Below are 24,595 nucleotides of genomic sequence, written 5' to 3'. Positions count from 1 at the left end.
TTTTTTGCCTCCACGTGATATTAATACCAATTGGTTAGTGGGGCATTTTGGTGGGGACAAAGTGATGTTTCATTAATATTAATATTGAGAGGGGTAATGTTAGTTGGGTGGAGGCGTGGAGAGTTATTTCCTGCAGCTATGTATCGTGGTTCTGCTCGGGTATATAACTCATTTTCTGTATCATGCATGGGTTATTCTTTATTCATATTTCATACTCTTTCAGGGAGTATAAATAAAAGCTAACCTATGGAACCTTGATCTGTTTTTCTATTGGTATCGGTTATTAATATAATTCGTTTTTAGTTGATAAAATAAAATAAAATAATAATAGCATCTTTTGTTATCGCACACACGTTGCACTATCCAAATTATTTTTTCAGTCATTTGATTTGGGCTGCAGTATTGTGTAATAGTTTGACAAGGAGGTTGTACTTAGCAAATGGGGAATTTATTTTATGCTAAGTTGGGCTAGCTATTCTAAATGTTGGGTTGGGTTTCTCAGTAGTATATATTTACGAAGGGCATTTGAATTCTATATTTTTTTATTTGTATTCTGCACTACTTCTTATTACATTTTAGAATGCTTATTCTCAAATATAAATTTGTATTCGGTAATGAGCTTTCTACAATACAACAGGAGGTGTTAGATGTAATAGTTGGAGTTCAGCAAACAAAGGCCTTCACCAAGTTCGAATTAATGTGATTCGCAATTTTTTTGGACTGATTGGTTTAGAAGACGGTACCGTTTTGATGTTGGGTTTTCTTAATTTAATTATGTTATCTCCAAAGTTAAAATAGTTTAAAAAATCTGAAACAATAAAATGATTAAAAAAACAATTAAAGATATAAAAAAAGTGAAAATCATCACAATAAAGAAGAACAGGAAAGGCAACGTAAAAGTAAAAATGAAAATCCATTTTTGCACAAGTTTAGTTTCGAACCCATGAGTTACAAGATACTGAAATATACGCAAGCCTCTATATCATTGAAGGTTCTTAATTTGATATGTATTTGTTTTTTTTATGTAATATCCTTATTTTTTTTACATTTATAATTTATTGAATTTTGATTTATTTTATGTATGAATATATTCTTAAAAAAAATTATTTTATGCATATATATATATATATATATATATATATATATGAAATCAAATGCATAATATTATGTTTCAATTATGAAATTATATATGAGAATTTTATTCATCATTGTATTATATCTTGATCTTGAAATGCATAATATGATTTATTCTCATATGATTAAGTTTTATGTCTAAGTGATCTTTATACTTTTGATTAATTATGGATTAGCCACAACATCTATAATTTGATTAAAATTATATATTAAGTTGTTTAAAGATCATACAAGGAATTAGACATAATATTATGATTAATTATACTTTATATAATAAATTTTATCTCACAATTTTTTTTATTTTATTTGTATAATTAATTGGGATAAAATGACATATTATTTTTCATGGTTTACTCATAAGGATCATAAAGTAAATACTTGCGATAGAAAAATAAATTATTTTCATGTTGTACCCGTAAAACATGAATTTAAGTATGTAATTTGATTATTCTATCATAAAATTTAATTGTTTCTTATTGAATTAAAAATTTCGCCCACAAACAATTTTTATGTTACAGGATTCAATTTTCTGGTATGTTTACATTGGTAAAACATACAATTAAGATTAATATGCCTCAAATTTTGATATAAGTCTTTGGATTTTGCAGCTTCTCAAACTGTTAGTTTTTCTGATATTCAATGTTATGTTTCCGAAGTCAAATGATATAACTATAAAATATGGAAGGAGAGAATTTTTCTACAATTGGGGTGGATGGACATAGACTATGCTATAAGGAAAGATGAACCACCCGCAATCACTAATGAAAATAGCCCAGTTGCTATTGCGCTATATGAGTAGTGGGAGTGATCCAACCGACTTAGCGTGATGTTCATTAAGACCAAAATCTCGACCAGGATACGTGGTTATGTCGACCAGCATGAAAAGGTCCGAGACTTGCTTAAGTCCATTGATTACCAGTTCATCACTTCAGATAAGGCTTTAGCAAGCACCCTAATCATGAAGTTCTCCTCTCTCCGGCTCATCAGTGTGAAAGGTGTGCGTGAGTACATAATGCAAATGCGAGATATTTTAGCTCAACTTAAGAAACTGGAGGTTGATATGTTTGAGTCCTTCCTGGTACACTTCATTTTGAACACCCATCTGCAGGAATATGAGCTGTTTATGATTTCCTACAACACACATAAGGACAAATAGTCTATCAATGAATTAATGACCATGTGTGTTCAGGAAGAAGAAAGGCGTGTAATGGAGATGGGTAAGAGTGCATTGCTGACAATTGGTTGTGGGAAGAACAAAGCAGCTAAGTCTCAAGCTAATTAGAAGGGGAATGGTAAAATATCACCTCAAGCTGATATTAAGAAAGTGGCAAATTGTTTCTTTTGTAAGAAGAAGGGACACATGAAGAAGAATTGCCCCAAATTCCAGAAATGGTTTGAGAAGAAAGGTAAATCAATCTCATTAGTATGTTATGAATCTAATATGGCTAGTGTTAATATTAACTCTTGGTGGATTGATTTTGGATCTACTATCCATATTGCAAATTTTTTACATGGTATGCAAAACCTAAGGAAACTATTGGAACTTGCATTTTAACTTTAAGTAGTGGCTTTATTTTGAAATTAGAAAGGACTTTTATGTGCCAAGTTTTTCTTGAAACTTGATTTTTGTTTCCAGACTCGTACCTTTTGGATATTTTTTTAATTTTAAAGACACATCGTTTGAGTTATTTTATAATTCTGAATGTGTTGGGAATGTTATCTTGTCTAATGGTCTTTATCTTCTTGGCTTACAAAATTATGCCACTTATGGTTAATTGCATGTTCAAAATGGTATTACAAGGTGTAATATTAATTAGAATTCCTATATGTTATGGCACCGGAGATTAAGACATATCTCCATTGAGAGGATTAAAAGATAAGTGAAAGATGAGGTACTCAATACTCTAGATTTTGCTTACTTTAAGACTTGTGTGGACTGCATTAAGGGTAAGTAGACCAACATGTCTAGAAAAGGTGCTAACAGGAGTTCAAGGATATTAGAAATTATTCATACTGATATTTGTTGTCTAGATATGGATGCATGTGGTCAAAAATATTTTATAACCTTTATAGATTATTATTCATGATATATGAATGTTTATTTGCTTCATAACAAAAATGAAGCATTGGATGCCTTCAAAGTCTTTAAGGATGAAGTTGATAACCAATGTGGCAAGCAAATAAAAATAGTGAGATCAGATAGAGGAGGAGAATATTATGGCAGATATACTAAGAATGAACAAGCACCTGGTCCTTTTGCAAAGTTTCTTCAAGAACATGAGATTGTTACCCAGTACACTATGTCTGGTTCTCCAAATTAGAATGGTGTGGCAAAAAGAAGGAATTGAACATTATTGGACATGGTACGGAGTATGCTTAGCAATTCCAATCTTCCTAAATCCTTGTGGGCTGAAGCACAAAATATGACAATGTATATATTAAACTGTGTTCCAACCAAGATTGTCCCAAAGACACCTTTTGAGTTGTTTAAAGGTTGGAAACCGAGTTTGAAACATATGCACATTTAGGGTTGTCCATTTGAGGTGAGAATATATAACCCACATGAGAAGAAACTTGACCTGAGCACTATTAGTGAGTACTATCGGTTTTATTGTCCATATCATATTACTAGGATCGTGGAATCAAGAAATGCCAAGTTTCTTGAAAATGACTTGATCAGTGAGAGTGATCAATTGAGGGACTTAGGTTTTGAAATTGATTGTATAAAGTCTCAACCTTCCACATCAAGTGAAAGATTGTTTGTAATCCATACCCCTCAAGTGCAAAGGGATGATGAACAGCACATGATTGACATTCCATAACCTGTTGCTAATAATCCAACAGATCAAGTTGATCATCTAATTCCTGAAAATGATGAACAACCAGCTGAACAACATGATCCCTAAGAAAATGTTGATGTAGCATTAAGGAGGTCTACTAGAGTAAGAAAATAAGATATTCCTAGTGATTATATTGTATATTTGCAAGAATCTCGCTATAATATGGGTGCTGAAAATGATCCTGAAACTTTTGATCAAGCCATGAGTTGTAAAGAGTAAAATTTATGGTATGATGCTATGAAGGATGAGATGAATTCTAGGCAGAGTAACATAGTTTGGAACCTTGTAGATTTTCCTAATAGGACAAAGGCCATTGGTTGTAAATGGGTCTTTAAGACCAAAAGGGATTCATTAGGCAACATTGAGAGATACAAGACAAGACTCATTGCTAAGGGATTTACTCAAAAAGAAGGAATCAACTACACAAAGACTTTTTCTCCTATATCTAAGAAATATTCTCTTCATATTATCTTGGCAGTAGTTGCTCATTTTGACCTTGAGTTGAAACAAATGGATGTGAAAACATCCTTTCTTAATGGTGATTTAGAGGAGGAGGTTTTTATAAAACAACCTGAAGGCTTCTCCTCTAGTAGTGGTGAGCATTTGGTTTGCAAGCTTAATAAATCTATATATGCTTTAAACCAAGCCTCCTGCCAGTGGTACCTTAATTTTCATGGGATAATTTCTTCATTTGGTTTTGATGAAAACCCCATGGATCATTGCATATACCATAAGGTCAATAGGAGTAAAATATGTTTTCTTGTTTTATATGTAGATGATATTTTACTTGCTGCCAATGATCAAGGTTTGCTATATAAGGTGAAACAATTTCTCTCTAAAATTTTTGACATGAAGGATATGGATGATGCATCTTATGTCATTGGCATTAAGATTCGTAAAGTGATAGACCTTAAGGTATTTTAGGTCTATCACAAGAAACCTATATTAACAAAATTTTAGAGAGATTTCGGATGAAAGATTCTTCACCAAGTGTTGTTTCCATTGTGAAGGGTGATAGGTTTAATTTGAACCAATGCCCAAAGAATGACTTTGAGAGAGAACAGATGAAAAACATTCCTTATGCTTCAGTTGTTGGAAGCCTCATGTATGCTTAAGTGTGTACGAGGCCTGGCATTGCTTTTGTAGTTGGAATGTTAGGAAGTTATCAGAATAATCCAAGTATTGACCACTGGAGAGCTGCAAAGAAAGTGATGAAGTACCCTCAGGGGACCAAAGATTACATGCTTATGTATAGATAGATAAAAATCTAGGTGCCATTGGTTATTCAGACTCAGACTTTGTTGGCTGTGTTGATTCTCGTAAATGAACATTTGGGTACATTTTCATGGTAATCGATTACTACTTTGTAAAACAATTATAAAATTGTTTTGGGCTTCTAGTAATCGATTACTGCCTTATGGTAATCGATTACCAGAGAGTAAAAACTCTGGTAAAATATTTTTCTTTGAAAAATTCTTTTGGAAAAATTATGCTATTCAATCTTTTCTTTGAAAAATTCTTTTTATACTTGTCGCAACGTGCCCTTCGCGGGCGAGGCTCATGGGTGTGCTTTCCAAAGGAGGAAAGATGCGCGGAGTCGCCACCAACGTTTATTTGTGGAAAACATCGGAAAAACCGAAGGAAACCGGTCAAAATGAAAATTCTAAGTTCGGGAGTTATATTTACGCTTGAGGAAGGTATTAGCACCTCTCACGTTTGTCTCAAAGGACAACAACCTATTTTTTAGAATTTGTGGAAATTGTGTTACCTTAACTTTATTTCTTTTTATTTTTTGAGGTCGACAAAAGCGAGGCTCTTGCTCCTACGTACCCTCCATCAAAGAGGAAATCAGACCTACGTAGTTCTTCCTTATGCGTGAATCAAGTGGTTATCCTTTTTTTACTTGAAAGGTGATCATTTTAAGGCGTTGGACCTTAAAAATGATCCATTTTACTTGGTAAGAAACAGAAATGATAAACTTTCAAAATCCTATTTTTGTGGACGAGCTTGACTAGGCGAGTTGATTTTAGCCTTGGTTTCACTTTAGTTATTAGTCAATTCAATTAAGAATGTGAAATCCCAAAGAGAAAACGTCCGATTGATCTTTCGCTTTTATTTTACAAAAAGGTATTTTTTGATTATTATATTATTATTTTACCTCTTTTTTTGATTTCCAACGTGGTTACGGCACGACCGAACGGTCGGAATTCATTTTAACCAAAATTAACGGATAATACAATTCAAACGATCGGTGGAAATTTATTTTATTTTTAGATTAAGCGAGAAATGACTTAAATAAATGGCTTAAGCACGTCAAAAAGGGGTATAAAAAGCAAATGAAAACGAGAATAAAAATACATGAAACAAAATGTGGACCACCACGGGTACATAGAATGAATTGAAAAGCTCGGTTTGAGGTACTTACCCGTTGAAGACTGAAGAAAACGAAGAACGAACGATGAATCTTGAAGAACGGTCGAGAATCTTCGCGTAATTACTCACGGAAACGTTACGGAAGCGCCTCGGCTTGGATTTTCTTCACGGAACTAATTTTCCTCAGTAATTTCGAGAGAGAGAGAAGTGCCTAAGGGGCTGAACCCTTTTCTTCTTCACTCCTCCCCCTATTTAAAGCAAAATGGGGGAGGAGCTTGCCACCCAGCTCGCCTAGGCGAGCAAGGTTGCTTCCTCCAGAAGCAACAACCTTCTGGAGGGCCCAAGTGGGCCTGGTTGCTATTTGCACCCCCTTTTTTACTAAATGCACCCCCTTCTATTTTTTTGGTAATTCTTTTTCCGTAACGTTACGAAACTTTACGAATTTCGTAACGATACTTATTTTCCTTCCGCAAGGTTACAAATCCTTACGGATTATGTATTTACTCTTTTTTAGCTTTCGAAGAAGTTACGAAAACTTACGGATTGCGCAAAACACCTCTTTTCGATTTCCGTCACATTACGGAATTTCACGGATTGCACAAGCCTGCTTCCTTTTGATTTCTGACACGTCTCGGGACTTCATTCATTGTGCAACCAAGGACGCCAAGTGTCCCGAAGCGACCAATCAAAGGTTGTATATCATCAAATAATAATCGCCGGACGAAATTAGGGTATGACAATACTTATCTTGATGCTTTTCTTGAGGTTCTTGCATATCTTGAGTCTTCTCTTAAATCTTCACTTAAATCTTGATTCTTGATTGAATGACTTTGATTATTGAAACTTGCTTGAATCTTGATTCTTGACTTGAGTCTTTTGCATCATCAAAATAAGCTTGGAAGCTTTGCTTCCACAATCTCCCCCTTTTTGATGATGACAAACCTGAAATCAAGAGAATACATGCAAGGTTTGTTCTATCGTTAACTCATCTCTTTCTCCCCCTTTCTTTTTGAATTCATGCTTAATTTAAAACTTAGTAAATATAATATCTTGATTTCTAAAATACCCATTTTCTCTCCCCCTCTGGCAACATCAAAAAGCCAAAGTGCGTGAATAAATAAAATCATACATAAATAATTTTAAAACATACACAAAACATAATAACACATTAATAAATTTAAGTCATAATCATATATCAACAAAATAACCAAGTTTAAACACATAAACTTAATAACCAAGTTCAGTCATAATCAACTAAGCACCACATAAGTAAACTAGGTAACCAAGTTCAGAAAATAAACAACTACCATAAAGTCATAAGACACAGCCAAATACATGTCTTAAAATTTAATAATAATCTAAATCTATGAAGGCGATGGTGGAAGGTCGAAACACAGACAGATGAAACTCACATCCTCCTCAAGCTGAGTGATGCGTGTATCAATTCCTGCAAACCGTGCATCAATGGCATCAATGCGGATGTCCAAGGAGTCAAAACGCTACCGACGAAGGTATGGAGACCATCTAACTTGTCTAGAACGTTTTGCATAAGGGATGAAGAGTCATCCCTCTAAGGAGGAGGAGAAGGAGAGCGATCATTTGCTTCCTGTGGCTGAGTGTCCTTCTTCACCCAAGAACCTTCCCTCTCTTTGCAGTATCCAAAGGAGGAAACCACACCAGCATCGATAGAAAAAGATCTCTTGACTTGAACAAAGGGCTCAGAGTCAAGAGGAACATTAAAATGACACAAAAATAGAGTGATCAAATGGGGATAAGGAAGAGGAGCGTTTGATCGCAATGCCTTATGCATGCGATATCTGACAAGGTGGGACCATTTGATTTGACGACCGGTAAGTAAAACCCACATGACAACCAAGTCTTCCTTAGAAACCTGAGCAAGGTTAGATGACCAAGGAAGAAGGATACGCACAATCAGATAGTGCATGATGCGGCATTCAAATGCTAATGATCCGGAAAGTAATCTACCGGTCATATCCGCTTGATTGGTGCAAACCAACCTGCGGGCATCATGACTGGAGAAATCAAACTTCCAGTCCTCATCAATGGTGCCTTCAAATGGTACACCATCACTAGACAATTGGGTTAACTCAAAGAAAATGGATTCATCAATAACCATTTTAATCCCATATACCTCAGAAACTATAGTTAATTAAAAATTGTAAAAACACAATCAAACAATTTCAACAATTATTTTCTATTAGCCACAGTAATAACTTAACTGAAAATACTAATCATACCTTAATTCATAGAGATAGTTTAGATGTTACCTTTTTTGAGATTTTACCGATAGTGTTGTCAAGAAGATGTTTTAGGAGACAATCTACACCTTTTGAGAGTCATCCTCCTCACTTTCATAGTTTTTTGTTAAGAGGTTGATCTCTCTTTCTCAGAACCTTCAGATGAATCATTATCGTCCCAAGCAATGTAGGCTTTCTTACCCTTCCTTTCTCCATAATTTTTATTTTCAGTTTTCTTAGTCCATTGCTCATTTGTTGGACAATTTGCCTTTAGATGTCCAGGCTGATTGCACTTGTAACATCTTAGAGTTGGAGAAGTCTCTTGTGATCCCTTATTTTGATTGAAATTTTGACGTCTTTGATTTCTTCTTGTTTTGATGAATTTGTGAAATCTTTTCACAAACAGAGAGAAATCTTCTTCATCATCCGAGTCCTCATTGTCAATATCTTCTTGGAAGGAGGATGAGGCTTTAAGTGCTATTCCCCTTTTTCTTTTCTTGCTTTCTTCATTTTGATTGAGTCTTTGCAATTCCATCTCATGTTCTTGCAACTTTACAAATAATGTGGCAAGAGACATACTAGATAGATCTTTAGATTCAGTAATGGAAGTTACCTTTGGCTGCCATTCTCTATTTAGACATCTGGGAACTTTATTTATTAAATCCTCATTTGGAAATGTTTTTCCTAGTGATGCAAGATGATTAACTATGTGAGTTTTCTGCACATCTTGTATGTTTTCATCCTAAAAAGTTCATATTCATGGGTTAGAGTATTAATCCTAGATCTCTTAACATCAGTTGTGCCCTCATGTGTGAGTTGAAGTGTGTCCCACATCTCCTTGGCATTTGTACAGTTTGAGACTCTAAAATATTCATTTATTCCTAAGGCAGAAGTAATGATGTTTTTGGCTTTAAGATTATATTGAACTCTTCTTCTATCTTCTTCAGACCATTTATCTCTAGATTTTTCTGTTGTCGTGCTTGTGCTTCCATCTACTATGGTGGGTACATAAGGTCCTATTTCTATGGCTTCCCAAATGTTTAAATCTATTGCTTCAATGAAGATTTGCATACGGGTTTTCCTATAGTGGTAACCCTCTCCATTAAAGATAGGAGGCCAATTGATGGAATTTCCTTTTGGGAATAAGAAATTTCCTGAGGCCATATTTCTTGAAGTTTCTAAACTTTCTACAAGAAATCTGCTCTGATACCACTTGTTGGACAAGTGGCCTCAGAAATTTTAAGAAGAGGGGGTTGTATTAAGGTTTCGTTGACTATCACTAATTGAAAATTTCCCATTTCTTAGATATTCCCTAGATTCAATTATTTCTTTAATTGTAAGTTACTTGAATAACAAATAAGGAGAAGTAAACTTAAAGAAATATAAACACAACAGAAAGTAAAAGAGATTACGGAAAGAAAGAATGCAAAACCGGATTTATATTGGTTCGACCACAACCCGTGCCTACGTCCAGTCCCCAAGCAACCCGCTTGAGATTTCCACTATCCTTGTAAAATCCTTTACAAGCCATGAACCACAAAGGACTTCCCTCCTTTGTGTTCAGTGATTACAACCAAGAAGTTATTCCACTTCTTGCAATGAACCCCAAGGAATGTTGGTCCCTTGTGTCTAGTGATCAACCAAGAAGCAAATCCTGCTTCTTGCAATGAACCCAAGGAACGTTGGTCCCTTGTGTTCAGTGTTTCAACCAAGAAGAGCTTCTCTTGAAAACAGTCACCAATAGTAGGTCTCTTGAAAAGCTTTTTGTAAGAATGGAGGAGAGGAAGAAAATAGAATAGCACAAGTTTTTGCCCAATAAACTTTTCTTGACAAAGCAAGTGTTGAACAAAAACTTTTTGAAAGATGTTCAGAATCATCATTTTGAAATTCATGCCATGGTCACATATTTATAGCCATTTGATGGCTCTTGAAGAAACCATGTTAAAAGTTGTGACCTTTGACAATTTCTTCAAAACCAGTCACTTTAAAAAAGTTGTGACTCTTGGCAATTTCTTCAAAAAACCAGTCACTTTAAAAGTTATGACTCTTGTCAATAACTAATCACTTTAAAAGTTGTGACTCTTTGGCAATTTATTTGTCAAAACCAGTCACTGGTAATCGATTATCATTATGGTGTAATCAATTACACAGTTTATTTTATCAAAAGTTGTAACTCTTCATGTTGAGGTTTGAAATCGAACGTTCAAAAACCATTGGTAATCAATTACAAATATTGTGTAATTGATTACACTATTTTGAAAATATTGTCACAAGTTGTGACTCTTGAGATTTGAAATTCAACGTTCAAAAACATTGGTAATCGATTACATGCCCATGGTAATCGATTACTACTTTGTAAAACAGTTATAAAACTGTTTTGGTCTTATGATAATCGATTACCAGAGAGTAAAAACTCTGGTAAAAGATTTTTCTTTGAAAAATTCTTTTGGACAAATTGTGCTATTAAATCGTTTCTTTGAAAAATTCTTTTTGTACTTATCTTGATGCTTTTCTTGAGGTTCAATTCTTGCATATCTTGAGTCTTCTCTTGAATCTTCACTTGAATCTTGATTCTTGATTGAATGACTCTTTGATTCTTGAAACTTGCTTGAATATTGATTCTTGAATTGAGTCTTTGGCATCATCAAAATAAGCTTGGAAGCTTTGCTTCCATAGAAACAAAGGCCTTCACCAAGTTCGAATTAATGTGATTCGTAATTTTTTTGGACTGATTGGTTTAGAAGACGATACCGTTTTGATGTTGGGTTTTCTTAATTTAATTATGTTATCTCCAAAGTTAAAATAGTTTACAAAACCTGAAACAATAAAATGTTTAAAAAAAACAATTAAAGATATAAAAAAGTGAAAATCATTACAATAAAGAAGAACATGAAAGGCAATGTAAAAGTAAAAATGAAAATAACAAAAGAGTTTGATGCTTATGCAATGTAAACTAAATTTAAATTATCATTTAATAATAAATTATCATTCATGACTTTTAAGATAGTTCCTAGAGCATCTTTAGAAGTAGTTTTTGACAATGGTTCCTATGCCAAGATCTAGGTTCTTCAAAGAACTTCCACTAGAGCACAAGGTAAAATCTCCACGATGGAAAAGGTAAGATCTTGTGGAAGAAGTCTCAATATTCCAACTTTTTCAAGAAAAAGTTAATCAATAGTGCTTAAGAAAAAAGTGAAGGCACTATTACAAATAAGTCTTTCTAAGTTGATCATTGAGGCCAATCTACGACAGTTTTGACCCGTCTTAAATAGGGGTGTCGTAAAATATGGTGGGCTATACAAGGTCAGTTTTGAACCTGTCTTAGTATATCAGTATTTCTAAGATGATTATTTGGATAACTGTCTTAGAATGTGCATGGCTTTCTACATCAGTTATGTGTATAACCGGCTTAGAAAGATATTACTGTAGTTGGCTTTCTACATCGGTTGTATGAATAACCGTCTTAGAAACGCATTACTATAGATGATTTTCTACATTGGTTATCTGAACAACCGTCTTAGAAATGCAATACTATAGATGGTTTTCTCGATCGGTTGTCCAAATAACCACCTTAGCAGCTGTACCATTCTAAGACGGTTTTTTGCGTAGCCGACTTAGAATTTAAATTTTTTTTGGTGCTATCATAGCTTTAAGCAAGACACTACTAGCTTTACCTCAGTCCATCAATCCAAAAGATTTGGAGGAATAGAAACTATGATAAATACAATACACACACATGCACTCTTCTGTATTAACTCTTTTTTATTCAAAGACATGATTCTAATTGTTCTTTAGCATTTGGCTCAAGAGTGTTGAATCTGATTGACGAACTTGTTCACTAAAATCCAAACATCTACCCAAAATATTATCCCAATACAACTGAACTATACCCCCACATATGTTTGTATCCCTAGCACCAACAACAACAAGTACACTATGCCCAGCTCCAACTGAGTAACCAACAACATTTTCATCATTTTTATCTGTTCCCATTTGGCTTTCAGCTTCTAGAAGATACTCGAACATGTTTTGCCATCCTTGAATCTAATTACCAAAAAGATTTAGTATACACAATATATATATATATATATATATATATATATATATCAAGACAAAATATATTACCTTAATGCGAGTATCAGACGCAGAGGTGCAAAGGATAATGTTTCCTCTAGTATTTTTCCAACATCATTTTCCAACATATATTCAGGCCTAGCAATTAGAACAAATCCTAGTGCCTACAAGAGTTAAAATAAAATATTAACAGACTTCATGATGAAACCAAGATAAGAACTAAGTTAACAAATAAATCTTACCTGCAGTGATCTAACCTTGGCAACAAAATCCTCCACAACCCAATGAGTTTACTACTGGAGCTTGCTTACAATTGATTGCCATAACGGATAAGCAACCCAAGACAAAAGAGAGATCATCCAACTTTTTGTAAATAGCAGGGAATATCAAATTTTTATTTTACATCCCATATAAAAATAAAACAACCTTCATCATCAAGGTAAATAAAACATAAGTATAAACACTCCACAACCCCAAATTACATAATACTTTTCATGTCCAAGCTAAATTTTCAAAACTATATTTCTCTACACGAGCTACAATCCACAACAAATAACAATTTTCCTTGACACTAATGTATGTCAGATGTATAGTCCACATAACAAGAGTTCATAATACATAAACTACCTCATACATCATTTAGCAAAATCCTACAAACTTTTAAGAAACAATAAATAGAGTATTGAAATCAACTCCATTTGATGTAAATACAAAAAAATGTAGGTCAATGTCTAAAGGCGAGAAGATTGTCCAAGTCATAGGAGTATTTTGACCACATTCCAACTCCAATTGATATTTTTTACTAAATCCCCATTTAACATAAATGACAACTTATCAAAGTCTGACGATGCACAATATTTTGATGATCAAAATATAATTTGACGTATTGTTAATTTAATTTTTATATTTTAATCGCAATTTGAATCAGAAAGCTACATCAAGAGTTGGATGCAGAGTTCAAAACGCGATGTCTACCTTGGAGCCTACCTGAATGGGTAAGTCAAACATAACAACTGAATTTAAATAATCTATACCACTACAATAACCCATATTCATCTCCACTACAGCGGACACTGGCAAATGGTCGTCATTTTGCCTAAGGAAAACCTAGTTGTCATGTTTTGTTCTTTAGATAACAGGCCAAACAACTACCTTAAGGGAATAATTAACAGGTCAGTGTTGTTTTCAATACATTTGCATTAGCATAACTCAACAATGTCAATATTTTAATGTTCCTCGTATTCAACAGTGCTTTGAAAGGACTTGATGATACTCCACAACCTAAATCCAAGGCTGCTGCTAGGTGGATTGTTGTTAAGGTACGTGATTTAAATAAAACTTCTACTTATATATATTGCTTACGTGTGTGTACACTAATTGTAGTTAACGTTTAATTAATATCCAAATTTCATTATGTATTTAGTGTAATAGACAAAAAGGAAGCACTGAGTGCGACTATTACGTTATGCACCGGATGTCCACGATAATCTCAGGAACTTTCAGGAATAGTTGGGAAACGGTAATTGTTTATTTCAAACAAAGTTGATTTTCTTATCATTGTTATTACATCATTAATTTATCTTTTATTTGATCATGCATTATTTTAATGATGTTAGACCATTGGAAGCAGAGAGATTCAAGGCGCTTCGCATCCAGTGGGCACAGTATTATCTAAAAGTTAGAAATCAAACATAGGATGTTAGGGAACTATGTAAATTTAGATTACTTAATTAGTTTACTGTACTTTGCATTATATTTTTTGCAACTGCTGTTTCATTTTAATAGTTTACTAGCTAGTTTTCTGCTAAAACCTATTTGCAAGCAGAATGCAAATCATATATGCTGTGTGGTCTGATTTTAAATTTACAGGTTAAATTTTGGTTTTTTTGTAAAAACAAAGACAGTATTTAAAAAAAAATTCCTGAAAACAACATCGGTTATTTGGAAAAACCGATGTTAATCGTTAACATCGGTTTTCTGTAAAAAAAATCGATGTTAACGTACGTTAACATCAATTTTTCCAAATAACCGATGTTAACTGTCAACATTAACACATACGTTAACATCGGTTTTCTGTAAAAAAAAAATCGATGTCAAGTTATGTTAACATCGATTTTTCCAAATAACTGATGTTAACTGTCAACATTAACACATACTTTAACATCGATTTTCTGTAAAAAAAAACCGATGTTAAGTTACGTTAACATCGACTTTTCTAAAAAACTGATGTTAACTATCAACATTAATACATTTTTTTTGGATGTTGTAAATTTAACGTTAACATCGATTTTTTGGAATCGATGTTAACGAAAATACATTCAACATTGGCACTTTTAACATCGGTTAAAAATCAATGTAGAAAGTCATAAATAACCGATGTAGAAAACATATTTTCTAATAGTGTTTATATAAGGCACGAAATAATAAAAGATATATGTAGAAAGAATCCTTGGGTGAAAAATGAGTAGTATTTGATAGTATTTAGATATTGTGAGGTGACATAGATATATGTAGTGTGATGAAAAATATTAAATATTTAAATAAAATATTTTGGTAAGTAAAAAAAACAAATATTAAATAATATATATTATTTATTATATTTATTTATTATTAATGTTACTATTATATTTAATTATTATTAGTATTAGTATTATTTACTATTATATATAGATATAACAAAATAACATAGATGAATGAAAAATAAAATAGAAATGAAAGATATTTGATGAAGACAAGAAAAAAACACAAGAGACAGATAAATGAGTGAAAATAAATTAAAAAATATTATAATTTATTTCACATATTTTAATGTTATTTTTTCTCTAAATCTTCTTTACTAGACAACTAACTAATTTTTGTCTCTTTCCCAATTTCTTATATACTAAACAAAACATTAGTGTTATACTAGCTAGGTAAAAAAGATACATGAAAATATATATGTAAAGGCTCGTTGATTTATCATTTAGGGTGTAGATTAATTGATAAAATTATTTTAATGTAACCAATAGTTTTAAGTTTTTCTCTAACACTACAATAAATTTATCGTAGTGTGATGAAAAATAGTAGTTTTAGGTTTAAATTAGTTTATATGATTATATAAACTACCGAGCAGTGTGCAGCATATTTACGGCTGCAAAAAGAGAATGGAAAGGATATAATATACAATAGAATAGAATATTTCATATTTCTTTTAATTGGTTGTGCATCCTATAAACAATAATATTCATACCTAATTTCCAGAGCAAGCATCGGGTCAAGTGGATATGCTATTGCATGGAATGGCTGGACACTAGGAATAATGAACATCTGAAAGACATGATAATTATTGGGTCAAGTGAATATGCTAACACTGTAATTTCTTTTTAGGTTGTGGGAATGGGCAGAGTATCATCACAAGGCATTGAAGGCAATGCTAAAGATAAAAGTAAACAGCAATGAGAGAACATTGTTGCATTATAACATATAGAGCATCATTTAAACCATGACTTCAATCAATTTTACTGGAAAGCATATCCAAAACCCAAGTTTATGATATAATCTAATCAGCTTTAACAACAGAAGGCTATACTTATTATTCATTCCAACCACATGACATGACTAGCAACATCTATTTGAAGCCAATCAAAGCAATAGCCACTTAACCATATCGGGGGTGCATTGGGATAGAAGATAATGAATTCATGTAACAAATAAGCAACAGGATTATATCAAAAGATACTTTGCCAAAATCACTGAAAATAATAAATATTATAATAAAGAATGGACAAAACCTAGTATGTATGAAGGAGATTGCAAGTTGCTTCAGGGAAGTCTGGACGAAGAATCAATGCTTGTTTATAGCTCTTCACAACATCACTAACTCTACCAATCTCCTTATACGCATTGCCTCTATTAATTAGCCCATAAGCTGCTAAGGGATCAATGCGGAGGACCTCATTGTAGCATGATATGGCATCAACATAATGGAAAGGTTGTTATAAGAAGCAGACAATCCAGTTGTTACATTCAGTGATTCGTATAAATTATGTTTACTATATCGATAATTGTAAAGCAGCATAATTTGAATAAATGAAAAGTAAATTTGGAGTTTGCAAATGGGCAATAGTTATCTGCATATAGGACACAAAACTGGGAATCATTTAACTAACGGATATTCCCCAAGTGTGCTTCAAAGTCTAGAAGCACTCATAATGGGTGAGAGAGGATTTGGCAGTTGAAGTTGATGTCATACCCTAATTTCGTCCGGGGACCATCTGTTTGGTGGGATGCGACCTTTGCTTGACCACTTCAAGGTACTTGATACCCATCGTTAGGCAATCCATGAAGTTCCGCGACATGCCGGAAGTCGAAAGGAAGCATTGTTGCGCAATCCATAAAGTTCCGCAACATTCCAGAAGTCAAAGAAGGGATTATTGCACAATCCGTAAGGTTTCACGACATTATGGAAAGAAAACAAGTATCGTTACGTAATCCGTAAAGTTCCGTAACGTTACGGAAAAAGAATCAGCAAAAAAAGCAAAAGGCAGTGTATTTAGTAAAATGGGGGTGCAAATAGAAATTATCAAATCTAAGCCCTTCTAGAGGATTTTGGGCATTTCCTTGCTTAAGGTGGAAGCAACCTAGCTCGCCTGGGCGAGCTGGGCGGCAACCACCTCACCCGTTTTTGTTAAAAATAGCTTTTGGGACTCCCGTAATGCTTCCGTAAAATTCTCATAACCCTAAATAAGCATATTTCACTTAATATGGGAGCTCGCCTGGGCGAGCTGGGCGGCAACCACCTCACCCGTTTTTGTTAAAAAATGGCTTCCGGGACTCCCGTAATGCTTCCGTAAAATTCTCACAACCCTAAATAAGCATATTTCACTTAATATGGGTGAGAGGGAAGGGAAAGAAGAAGAAAATCAAGTCCTATATGCTTCCGTAACTTTTCCATAAATTACAAAAGAAGGGGGTGAACTTATCAAAATGGGGGGGGGGGTGCAAATAGCATATTTTGAAATTTTGAATTTGCGCCTTCTAGAGTATTTTTGAAGCAGGGTTGCTTCTGAAGGAAGTAACCCAGCTCTCTGGGGCGAGCTGGGCGGCAACCTCCTCCCCTTTTTTCCTATAAATAGGCGAAATGGGACTGTTCCAATGATCCCTCATCCCCCTGGCTATGCATTTCAGCTATTTTGGGTGAAAAAAATTGTTTCCGTGAAGAAAATCCAAGCCGAGGTGCTTCCGTAACGCTTCCGAGACGTTTCCGTGAGCGAATCCGTGAAGGTTTTCCGTCGTTCTTCATTGTTCTTCATCCGTTCTTCGTTCTTCAACGGGTAAGTTTTTGAATCCGAGACTTTCAATTCATTTCTTATTTTTTAAGCTTTCATCTTTATTTTGTTCACTTTCGGTTTCTTTTCTTCCGTTTGTAACGAGCTTTAACCGATCGTTTAAGCCGTTTTCTCACTTAATAAATGATAAAATGAATTTCAATCGATCATTTGCGTTGTAATCTGGTTTAATCACTGTTAAAACAAAATCTAATCGATCGTTCACGTTGTAACCTCGGTTAAACCAAAAAAAGCAAAAATAATAATAAAATAATCAAAATATCTTGAAAAATAATAATAAAATAATCAAAATATCTTTGAATAAAATAATAAAAAAAAATCAATCGGACGTTTTTCTTTGGAAGTTTCCTTGGATCAATTGATTAATAAACAAAGTGAAATTAAGGCTAAAATCAACTCACAAATCAAGCTTTGCCCGCAAAAATCACTAAAAACCGTTTTAAGGTCCAATGCCTTAAACGGTCATCTTTGCTTTTATCGGTTAACATGGACCGTTCAAAAGCATAAAATCAACATGTAACTTTACCGCTTTTTGCAAGAACTACGTAGGTCTGATTTCCTCATCGCAATTGAGGATACGTAGGAGCAAAAGCCCCGCTTTTGTCGACCACCCTAAGAGATCGTTAATGGTCCAACGCCTTAACGTTTCTCTCCTTTCAAAAACAAGAGATCGTTAATGGTCCAACGCCTTAATGTTTCTCTCCTTTCAAAATCAAAAGATCGTTTAATGGTCCAATGCCTTAAACAACTTTTGTTTGGTCAAAATATATCTTGCAAAAAAGATAAAAACAACTTAGCCAACGTTCAATTCTCAAAGAACTACGTAGGTCTGATTTCCTTATCACAATTAAGGAATACGTAGGAGCAAGGGAAACATCCTTGTCGACCACAAAAAGATAAAAAATACAAAAAGCATAAAAAGACATAAAAACGTAAAAAGGGAAAATAAAACAAATTGAAGTCATATTTGCACACTTGATTAAAGGTTGTTGTCCCTTGTGACGGACGCGTGGGGTGCTAATACCTTCCCCGTGCGTAAATACAACTCCCGAACCTTTCACACTTAAAGTTTGTAGACCACACCTTTCCGGTTTTTCCGACGTTTTCCTCGAATAAACATTGGTGGCGACTCCGCGCGTTTTCCTTCCTTGGAAGATGCACCCGTGAGTCTCGCGTCGCCCTCCCGCCGAGGGGTAGGTTGCGACAGTTGGCGACTCCACTGGGGACTATTGTTAGAGAGTTAGGCCAATCAATCAGTGTGCTTTCCTTACTATGACTTCCCTTTTGTTCTTTTTCTTTGTCTTTTTTTTCTTATGTTCTTGTATATATAAACTCTTTTGATGCTTTTAGTGTGTTTTAAAATGTATGCATGAGGTAAATATTTATTCATTTGATGCACACAAACACCAACACTATTTGCACACACGGTGAGTTGAAAAGGGGCCCTATACCCGGGTCATGGGAACACAAGGAGTGGAGGTGAATCTGTGGTCATGCCGGGTCTCCGACTTGCTTGATAACAGTGAACCCTCATCTAGAGTTTTTCTCTTTGATAACATATTGTTGCTAGTAGTCCCTACTGCCGCAATATGTTCTTCGAAGGGGATGATACCTCTAGAGACCATCAAGAGAGATATGACCACCTTGGGAATTCTCACTAAAAGCCTTTTAGTTCCTCTCGTTTAGGTCCCTAAAATTGGGGCACGAAGCGAACACGCTGCGTGCCTTTTAAACACTGCCATGCATATAACCTAAATGTCATGGGTGCCTTTGCTGTGTGATTTATTTGAGGATATTGCCATGCTGTGTACATCCCCTGTTGCGCTTTTGCGCATCTGCATCATGTCGTCACACATGCATTGTATGTTGGTCTCTTCTTTTGTCACGGGAAGCCGGAAGGTCCATATCACCTTCTTAACTGTACACATGGGGCATTGCGCCCCCAAATGCGCAAGTAAGAAGATATGATTTTTCAGTCTCTCATGTCCGTAAATGCATTCATATCATGCACCGCATAAGCATCTCTTCAAGGCATCATAATGAACATATTGTTCCTGCATTTGTTCGTTATCATATTCCAACATCGCATTTTGCATGAGTCATTGTGTCATCATGCATATGTATTCAACATGCTTTTTGTTCTACAAACTACATACCTTTTGTTTTCATGTTTGCTCATGCATGATCCTTGCGTTTTCCTCTGCAAAACAAAAAAAAAGTGTGAAAATTCACACTACATTCTTAGTTGCATGTGTTAGGTACCATGAGCCAACCATGTTGGGATCATAAACCCATTTCTAAAAAACAAAAAAAAAACAGCAAAACAAAATGATTGAGCATGGTACCTAATGTGTTGCTAACTAGGAAATGATGTTTCTACGGGCATCTCAATCTCAACATTACATTTTCCATGCATAGCATACGTATTCCCGAGTCTTTCATCTCTATGAAATATTGTTGAAGTATTGGTAATCAGAATTGCCATTCCTTGGATTACGGGGTTGAACCAAGCTCATGCTTTTACAAAAAGGTTCATCAAGTCAAGTTGAAGTATGGAAGTAACCATCTTGCAAAAAATTGGGGCAAGAGATGGGTTGAGTTACATCGCTGCTTCGTCTACTGCCAAACACGTTTAGGATTGTTGATATCCTTGTTGCTTCCAGTTTCACCTTGACAAAGATGTCATGCACCATGTTGAAAATCTAAATTAATTCAACCCCATGTCCTGCGTAAAAATTATCAATACTTCAACTATGCATCATTCGCATACATCCATGCTTTTCATTGATCGCATCACTCATTGCATTCTTTCCTTGAAAAAAATGAACTTAATCATTGTTATCAAAAAGAAAAGAACATGCTTTACAGCACCCTTACCAAACCCGTGCTAGAGCTAGAGTAATGGGTGAAGTAGAGGAGGTGCAAGAGCAGATGAAGGCCAACATGGAGGCCATGTAAGAGAAAATGGCCACAATGATGGAGGCCATGATGAGCATGAAGAAGATAATGGAAGCCAATGCGGTTATAGTTTCCGCTACCAGCACTGTTGCTAAGGTGAACCCGATGCCCCCATCTGATCTCAACCAAATGAATCATCCAACCTCAGATATGGTGGGCAAAGATTTGGGAAGTATAGACAGCCCCATGATGTGTAAATTCAAAACGAGCACGCATTCCCGCCATATGGCTTGCCTCCCAACTATACACCACTCAATGTGGCGTACACTCCTAATGAGGATGTCAATAACTCTGCCCCCATACTCATTGAGAGCCGACAACCTCATCATGTACATGTCTCTCAACCCATGGGGGAGACACATGAAATTCCCTACCACAATCTAGCGGACTTTGAGCCTTGCCTTAGATATGCCACTGAAGGGCAAGCAGTTGGTGGTATACCCCTGCAAAACACTTTGGAGGGCCCTCAGTTTCGCCTCCAACCACAACCTTTGCATTCCACAGTAGGTAAAATCCCTCCTATTATGGAAGGAAAGGGAAAAGTTGGATCATCTAGAGGAAAGGCTCAGGGCCATTGAAGGAGGCAAAGATTATGCCTTTGCTAATCTAGAAGAGTTGTTCCTAGTACCCAATATCATCACCCCTTCCAAGTTCGAGGTGCCGGACTTTGTCAAGTACAAGGGGACTACTTGCCCCAAGAACCATCTAAAGATGTATTGTCGGAAGATGGGGGCATACACAAAAGATGAGGAACTGCTAATACATTTCTTCCAAGAAAGTCTTACTAGGGTAGCTGTTACTTGGTACACTAACTTGGAACCTCCCCGAGTCCATTCTTGGAAGGACCTAATGGTTGCCTTCGTTAGGCAGTGTCAGTACAATTCTGATATGGCTCCGGATAGGATGCAACTACAAAAACATGTGGAAAGAGGGGGGCACGGATCTTTCAAAGAATATGCCCAAAGGTGGAGGGATCTGGCAGCCCAAGTGGTTCCCTCAGTGACGGAGAAAGAAATGATAACAATGATAGTAGACACATTACCAGTTTTCTACTATGAAAAGATGGTGGGCTACACACCTTCAAGCTTTGCTGATTTAGTTTTTGCTTACGAAAGGATCGAAGTGGGTTTGAAAAGAGGCAAATTTAATCATCCTGCTTGGATGAATGAGAAAACTGGGGCAAATGAAGAGGGTGAGAATGAGGGAGAAACCCATGCTGTGACTGCCATTCCTATACGACCAAGTTTCCCACCAATCCAACAATGTCATTACTCAGCCAATAACAACCCTTCTCCTTACCTACCACCCAGTTATCCACAAAGGCCATCCCTAAATCAACCACAAAACCCACCTTCCACACAACCAATGCTAAACACCACCTTTAGCACGAACCAAAACACCAACCAAGGAAGGAATTTTGTTGCAAAAAGCCTGTAGAATTCACCCCAATTCTGGTGTCCTATGCTAACTTGCTCCCTTATCTACTTGATACTGCAATGGTAGCCATAACCCCTGCTAGGTTTCCTCAACCTCCATTTTTCCGAGGATACGACTCGAACGCAATGTGTGCTTATCGTGGAGGAGCCCCGGGGCATTCCATTGAGCATTGTATGACCTTGAAGCGTAAGGTGCAAAGTCTAATTGATGCGGGCTGGCTAAAATTTGAGGAGAATCGCTTGTGAATCCTAACATTGACAAACAACACCACACATGGGGCAATTTTGAAAGCTATTGTTAGATGTCTCTAATGACTCATCAGGATTTTCAAGTTTATGCCATTATTATAAACCACAGTTACAATGCTAAAATGGATGAATTTGACATCCTTGTCTCTCTCATCCTCTCACAAACACATCTTTGCTTATTCAACTTCCACCGGAATATGAGTGTAAGCCATTGGTTTGTTTGCTCAAAGCGACCTGCGCTCCTAAGTGTTGACTTCCAAGACCGTTCAATCAGAGATTACTCGTCTTGCACGTTGGTGGGGTGCCGTAAGCAACGAGTAAAGCAGAAAAGTTCAAAAATAAAAAAAAAGCATTTGATTGACTGTGTTTTCAAGTAAAAATATAGACATTCATGTGACCTCATTTTATCATTCCAGAAATTTTGTCTTTTTAGAGAGAAGTGAGTTATCAAGAATAGGAGTCATTTGACTTAATCTGTCGATTGAAAAAATCCTTAAGCTATTTCTCGTCCTTGGAAAATTCTTTTTGCAAGAATCAACCACTTCTTTCATTCTTCCTTGCTACCAGGTTGTGAAAACAAAGATGGATACCTCAGAGCCCTACACTGGGGCAATGAGGGGCATCATGCATGAACCTCAAGTGAACCTAGGGGCAGATTAGAAGTTCTCACCAATAGGTTCCCTGCTACAAGGTCATGACGAAAGACAACGGTTGGTACCTCAAAGCCTTACACTATGGCAATGAGGGGCACCCTACATGAGCCTCAAGTAAACCTAGGGGCCGATTAGAAGTTCTCACCTAATAGGTTCCCAGCTACAAGGTCATGACGAAAGATAACAATTGGTACCTCAAAGCCTTTCACTGGGGCAATGAAGGGCATCGTGCATGAGCCTCAAGTGAACATAGGGGCAGATCAAAAGTTCTCACCCGTCGATGTTTTTAAACAAAAAAAGGGGGGGACAAACCCTGAAATTTCAATGGATTGATTAAACATCAAACCGCTCCATTGCCGTCACTCCAAAATGGTCAAGTGACTAAATCAAACAGAACATACACTCCGAGGGAGTTCCTGGAGAGATTTGCAAAAGATAGGATAAGGTTGCATGAATTATCACATCTTTCAAAAGGACAGTCAATCTGTGTTTTCCAAAAAAAAAATCAAATCAAAGTCAAAATCACAAAATAGGGAAAGAATGTCATGAACATTGTACAACTTTCCATTACATTGCATTGTTTCGTATGGATTCCGCATTTACCAAATTGCATGACAAAGGTTGCATGCATCTGCATCCCTAAAAATCATGTTAACTGCATAGATTTCCTACATCTAATGTCTAATCTTTTGAATTTGGGATGACCGACCCTCTCGATGAGTCAATCTCTTGCTTTCTCATAAGGGTGGACCCTTGGGTACTAGTACCCTCACCCTTAGAGGGCTACACATCCTCGCCTTAAGAGGGCTACACACCCTTGCCGTCAGAGGACTATACGTCCTCACCTCCAGAGGAATACACGTCCTCGCCTTCAGAGGACTACACATCCTCGCCTTCAGAGGACTACACGTCCTCACCTTTAGAGGGCTTCACGCCCTCGCCTTCAGAGGGCTGCACGCCCTCACCATCATAGGGCTACACGTCCTCACCTTCAGAGGACTACACGTCCTCGCCATCAGAGGACTATACGTCCTCACCTCCAGAGGACTACACGTCCTCGCCTTCAGAGGACTATATGTCCTCGCCTTTAGAGGACTACACGTCCTCACCTTCAGAGGGCTTCACACCCTCACCTTTAGAGGACTACACATCCTCACCATCAGAGGGCTATACGTCCTCACCTTCAGAGGACCACACGTCCTCACCTTAGTGGGCTACACGTCCTCGCCATCAGAGGACTACATGTCCTTGCCATCAGAGGGCTGCACGCCCTCACCTTCAGAGGACTGCACG

The sequence above is a fragment of the Glycine soja genome, chromosome 15 (genome assembly GCF_004193775.1).
Source record: "Glycine soja cultivar W05 chromosome 15, ASM419377v2, whole genome shotgun sequence".
NCBI lineage: Eukaryota > Viridiplantae > Streptophyta > Magnoliopsida > Fabales > Fabaceae > Glycine > Glycine soja.
This window is presented reverse-complemented; position numbering follows the sequence as displayed.